This window comes from Schistocerca serialis, chromosome 2, assembly GCF_023864345.2.
Source record: "Schistocerca serialis cubense isolate TAMUIC-IGC-003099 chromosome 2, iqSchSeri2.2, whole genome shotgun sequence".
Classification (NCBI taxonomy): domain Eukaryota; kingdom Metazoa; phylum Arthropoda; class Insecta; order Orthoptera; family Acrididae; genus Schistocerca; species Schistocerca serialis.
Window position 1 is genome coordinate 1,111,210,165 of NC_064639.1, and position 6,519 is coordinate 1,111,216,683.

A 6,519-nucleotide genomic window follows, 5' to 3' on the forward strand; every position below is an offset into this window, starting at 1 on the left:
CATGGGTGTGTGTGATGTGCTAAGGTTAGTTAGGTTTAAGTAGTTCTAAGTTCTAGGGGACTGATGACCTGAGATGTTGAGTCCCGTAGTGCTCAGAGCCATTTGAACCATTTTACACGGTATCACCGCGAACTGCACAGTTGCGACGTCTTTGTGAATTTATTTCAGAAAGTGCCGGATTCCATGATTTGTACAAGTTGAAACCTCTATCTATATAATTTTAACTTCGTAGACAACCGAATTTCAATTGCTTCTTTCACTATAGAATTCCAGAAAGATGAAGTCGAGGCTACAATTTCGAAGTTATCGTGCACTACAGAGTGCCCAGTGTCAATACAGTGCTCTACCACGGCGATTTATTAGGTTGTAGCAGCCGGGTGGACCCGCGGTGCTCTGTGCATCTCTTATGAACTGATGGACTGCACGTGTCGTCTGTCCTATGTATGAATGGCCCCACTCACAGCGGATCTTGTAAGCCCCAAGCATCCAAAGCACCAAATCATCTTTAACGGAAACCAGGATTGGTGCTGTCGTTTGTGGATGGAGAAAAATCACTTTCACTTTTTGTTTGCTGAGGATCGATCCCATTTTTGACGATAGGCTTCCCACGTATAACAGAAAAACCATGGATTTAAAACTTTCCATGGCTTCTTCTTCATTCCTTGATTTCATTGGTTTCACTGATTCATGCGGAAGGTTTAGTATATAATTTATTATGACTATGCCAGACAAGTTCTCTGGTCGCACATAATTAGTGCTGCCGACACGAAGTTCCTAGTTACTTACTTTTACTACTTTTAACGGCTTCTCCATTCTTCAGCAGTTGCCCTGTATTCCCATTCGCCAGCTTTCACGATGATGGCAGCCTTCCTCTTTCAGCTCTCTCTTCCTCGTCATTGTAATTACTTCCGCTTTCCATGTTCATATTGCACATTCACGCCTCCTTCTTCTTGGCGGCGACCATTCCATCACTGCTTTTGGCCATTGTTCTTGCTCCATTCGCCATAGATAACTATACCATTGAAGAACTCTATTCTCAATTCTTTGCACGACTGGTTGTTACATATCCATTACCTCCATAATTTCCTCATTTCCTCTCCTTTCTGTCCTGGAAATCCTGGCTGCTCTGCTTATTACATTCATCTCTAGTGCTTGCACTGTGCTTCTCCCACAGGGTCCAGCCTTCTGCACTGGAAGTTAGTATACTTTCTATTTCTATTTGCAGAATCCCCTTTGTTTCTTTTGATACTGCCCGGCTCTATAGAACTCCATTTAGCATTTTAACTGTTCCTCTTGCCTGATAGATCCTGAGTTACACATCTTATATACAGCTTCCAGAGAAATCTCGCTTCTCTCACTTTTAGATGTTCTGTTTGCTCTATTTTATTCAAAGACTGCCTCGTTCAAATTCTTCCATCAACTTCTTTATCATACATGGTGACAATTATTGAACTATATGAAATAAAATCGTTATAGCTTCTGAATGGTTTGCGTTAGGACGTTCAAACTACACGGTTGGCCGAGGGGCATCATAGGAAGTAGTATGTGCATGCATGGTTTGGTTTAGCGACGAAGTCCACTTTCATTTAGGTGGGTTCTTCAACAAGCAAAATTGGTGCATTTGGTGACAGAATCCGCATTTCGCTATCGAGAGGTCTCTTCACCCTCAACGGGTAACTGTGTGGTGCTTAATGTCCAGTCACGGAATAATCGGTGCGATATTCCTTGATGCCACTGTGACTACCGGACGGTGAGTGAAGGTTTTGGAAGATGATTTCATCCCTATTATCCAAAGTGACCGTGATTTCGACAAAATGTGTTTGATGCAAGACGGAGCTCAACCCCATCGAAGCAAGAGAGTGATGTCCTGAAGGAGCACTTTTGGGACCGCATTCTGGCTCTGGGATTCCCAGATGCCACTGGCATGGGCCTCGATTGGCCGCCATATTCTCCGGATCTGAACACGTGCAACTCCTTTTTGTTGGGCTGTATTAAAGGCAAGGTGTACAGAAATAACCCCAAAACCACTGCTGAGTTGAAAACAGCCATTCAGGAGGTCATCGACAGCATCGATATTCCGACGCTTCAGTGGGTCGTACAGGATTTCGTCATTCGTCTGCGCCACATCATCGCCAATGATGGCAGGCATATCGAAAATGTCATAACCTAAATCCAAATATCTGTAGTCACCGTGTATGTTTCATATCGTGTCTATTTTGTGCCACCAGTGCCTTATCATCGGAAAATAATAAAAAGTAGACAGTGACATGCTGGAAAGGAAATCTTACACTTCCGCATGACTGATTTCACCCTTATAATATGTACTGCATATATACATCCTGGAAATGGAAAAAAGAACACATTGACACCGGTGTGTCAGACCCACCATACTTGCTCCGGACACTGCGAGAGGGCTGTACAAGCAATGATCACACGCACGGCACAGCGGACACACCAGGAACCGCGGTGTTGGCCGTCGAATGGCGCTAGCTGCGCAGCATTTGTGCACCGCCACCGTCAGTGTCAGCCAGTTTGCCGTGGCATACGGAGCTCCATCGCAGTCTTTAACACTGGTAGCATGCCGCGACAGCGTGGACGTGAACCGTATGTGCAGTTGACGGACTTTGAGCGAGGGCGTATAGTGGGCATGCGGAGGCCGGGTGGACGTACCGCCGAATTGCTCAACACGTGGGGCGTGAGGTCTCCACAGTACATCGATGTTGTCGCCAGTGGTCGGCGGAAGGTGCACGTGCCCGTCGACCTGGGACCGGACCGCAGCGACGCACGGATGCACGCCAAGACCGTAGGATCCTACGCAGTGCCATAGGGGACCGCACCGCCACTTCCCAGCAAATTAGGGACACTGTTGCTCCTGGGGTATCGGCGAGGACCATTCGCAACCGTCTCCATGAAGCTGGGCTACGGTCCCGCACACCGTTAGGCCGTCTACCGCTCACGCCCCAACATCGTGCAGCCCGCCTCCAGTGGTGTCGCGACAGGCGTGAATGGAGGGACGAATGGAGACGTGTCGCCTTCAGCGATGAGAGTCGCTTCTGCCTTGGTGCCAATGATGGTCGTATGCGTGTTTGGCGCCATGCAGGTGAGCGCCACAATCAGGACTGCATACGACCGAGGCACACAGGGCCAACACCCGGCATCATGGTGTGGGGAGCGATCTCCTACACCGGCCGTACACCACTGGTGATCGTCGAGGGGACACTGAATAGTGCACGGTACATCCAAACCGTCATCGAACCCATCGTTCTACCATTCCTAGACCGGCAAGGGAACTTGCTGTTCCAACAGGACAATGCACGTCCGCATGTATCCCGTGCCACCCAACGTGCTCTAGAAGGTGTAAGTCAACTACCCTGGCCAGCAAGATCTCCGGATCTGTCCCCCATTGAGCATGTTTGGGACTGGATGAAGCGTCGTCTCACGCGGTCTGCACGTCCAGCACGAACGCTGGTCCAACTGAGGCGCCAGGTGGAAATGGCATGGCAAGCCGTTCCACAGGACTACATCCAGCATCTCTACGATCGTCTCCATGGGAGAATAGCAGCCTGCATTGCTGCGAAAGGTGGATATACACTGTACTAGTGCCGACATTGTGCATGCTCTGTTGCCTGTGTCTATGTGCCTGTGGTTCTGTCAGTGTGATCATGTGATGTATCTGACCCCAGGAATGTGTCAATAAAGTTTCCCCTTCCTGGGACAATGAATTCACGGTGTTCTTATTTCAATTTCCAGGAGTGTATTTTAAGCAGGGGCGGCGAAATACTGCAGCCCTGTCTAAGTTCTTTCGATGTTTGGAATATCCCACTCAACTTTCTCCCTACTTTAACTGTTGCGTACGATTGATAGGATATGTGTTGATAGGGATATATTTTGCGGTTCTACACCTATATAGTCCATCCCTTTCCAAGCTCGTTGATGAGTACAGAATGATACACTTCTTCTAACTCCACAAATATTTGGTGTGCTTCCTGACCCTTACGATATAACTTCTCACTTATTTGTCTGAGGTAAAAAATATAATCCATATAAGATCGGCCATCTGTAAAACCTGTCTGTTTCGCTCGCATTTTTCTCTCAATCTCATTCACTGTTTTTCAGTACAGCCCTAGAATGTCTGCTGTCAGAAGCTGTAACACTAATTCCCCTGTACTTATTTGGGTGCATCTTGTTTCCTTTTTTGTAGTTAGCAGATATGTACGATAAACTTCACTTTCTTGATATTTCCTGTTCCTCCACAATCTCACTGAACAATTTAAAGTAAGTCTCACCAGTTGACGGGCCCCATATATCCACTATTCCATCACACTTGCCTTTACATTTCCTGCCTTCTTCAGCGCCTCTTTTACCTATTCCTCTATTATAGACTCTACATTACCTAATGAATTGCTTTTATTGTAGACTTCTGTGACGTGGTTTCTTCTTTTGTCTACCAGAAGTTCTTCAAAGTTTTTTTCCCCACTATCCAGTGGACGTGAGCTCTATTGTGGGTGCAGGATTGCTAGACATTTTCATCTTTATTATCATCCTCCATGCCTCTCTCGACCTGCTGCATCCAAGCGAATGCTCTATTTTCCCAAATTTTCCCATTCCTATTTCTTACTCTTTGTTGTTAATTTCTTGGCCTTCCTTTCATATACCTTGTACTTTTCCAGCACCCTTCACTCCCAGAGCTTAACCATGTATGATATGGTTTTTCCTTTTCCTCAACCACCTCCAAAAACTCTGTAATCATCCATTCGTTTCTTAGTCCTTTCTCCATTTCCCTTCCTAAAGCCTCCTCCGCTGCTTCCGTAATTGACTGCTTCAGGAAACTGTGAAGTTCATTAACACTCCAGTCCTCCTCTACTGGATCCAACCTTAGATTTAATCTTTGCTGATACAAACTTATCACACTTTCTTCTTGTAGCAGATGTATCCTATAATCCTGCTTCCAGCAGGTTCCTCTTTCTCCTCCTGTTTCAGCTGATATTAATCGGAAAAGCAATTTTTGAAATAATTGTAGACTGATCGGAGCCACACGCTGTTCCTCTTTTACCTTTACATCTTGCACCTTAATTACCCGTTGTTTCCGCACTGTTACATAGTCTATAATTGGTTTTACGTTCCTTGGCCCAGATGTATTTATGTACTTCTTTATGATGGAGTTGGCCATTCATAACAGTACTCTCAGGTAATATGTAAGTTTGAGACTGCCATATGCAGTTTACATTGTGGAAACACACATGAAGTGGAGAGGGGAGATTGGTGCGTAGTTGACTGAGACTCGATAACTGATTTCCATCGTAGAAGGACCCGGAAGTTAAAGCTCCGTAAAAATGTTAACCTTGGTGCTAAAAAAGTACTTTTATAAGAACTAACGCAATTCTGACAGTACATCGAGTTCCGAAAGAACTTCTGAGTAGCAGATACACGTAAATTAGATCTAGATCAAGCAGCGTATTTTATTGAGTGCAAAACTCTAATTTGAGCCTGTGAAAATATTTAGAACAGCAGTAACTTCACGTTAGCACGTCAAGATGCTGCTGCACCGGGATGGATTAGTGATACTGTCGACGTTCAGTTTATTTTCCCTACGCTGATGGGTTACTGATCGCGTGGTAAAGTTGTAACTCCTGATCTGTTGTTAAGTTTGCGATAGGAAAGTGAGCAAGCCTTTCATACTAGGGCTTAGTATCATGCTTTGTTCTGCAAGGTCGATTTGAAGGCCTATGTAGCTGTGAATTTTCAGTTCGTAATGTGTGTCAAGTTTATAGTATCAGATTTCTACTCTGCTCTACATTCAGAGTTCTGTGGAAGTTTACTTCCGTTCACCTTCAGCTAACGTGCTAATATTTATTGTTGTTATGGTCTTCAGTCCAGAGACTGGTTTGATGCAGCTCTCCATGCTACTCTATCCTGTGCAAGCTTCTTCATCTCCCAGTACCTACTGCAACCTACATCCTTCTGAATCTGAATATTTATTACATTGTGAGTGTTTGACTCACGGTCTTTCAAATATATGCACAATTGATGCACGTCTCATAAATGTGTGTGGCCCAAATGGCTCTAAGCACTATGGGACTTAACATCTGAGGTCATCAGTCCCATAGACTTTTGAACTACTTAAACCTAACTAACGTAAGGACATCACACACATACATGCCCGAGGCAGGATTTGTAGCAGCCGCGTGGTTCCGGGCTGAAGCGCCTAGAACCGTTCGGCCACCGCAGATGGCCATAAATTTTTGTATGAGGAGGAATATTTTAGAGACCATTGTCTTTAGTGTGCTCTTGCAAATTTCAGTTTGGCAGACATGACCGTAGTTATTAAGTGCTGCCGATCTATGGAGGACTACGTGCCTTGACAGTAAAGACCATGTGCAGTATAGTCTTGACTACCTTGGTTCAGCGGTTAAGTATTTTCTTTTCCGGTCACCTATCTATAAAACACCAAACTAGGTAATTACAGCACATAACAGTGGCAGCGCAGCAGCGGGATTACTCTTAAGTGAAAGGAAGACT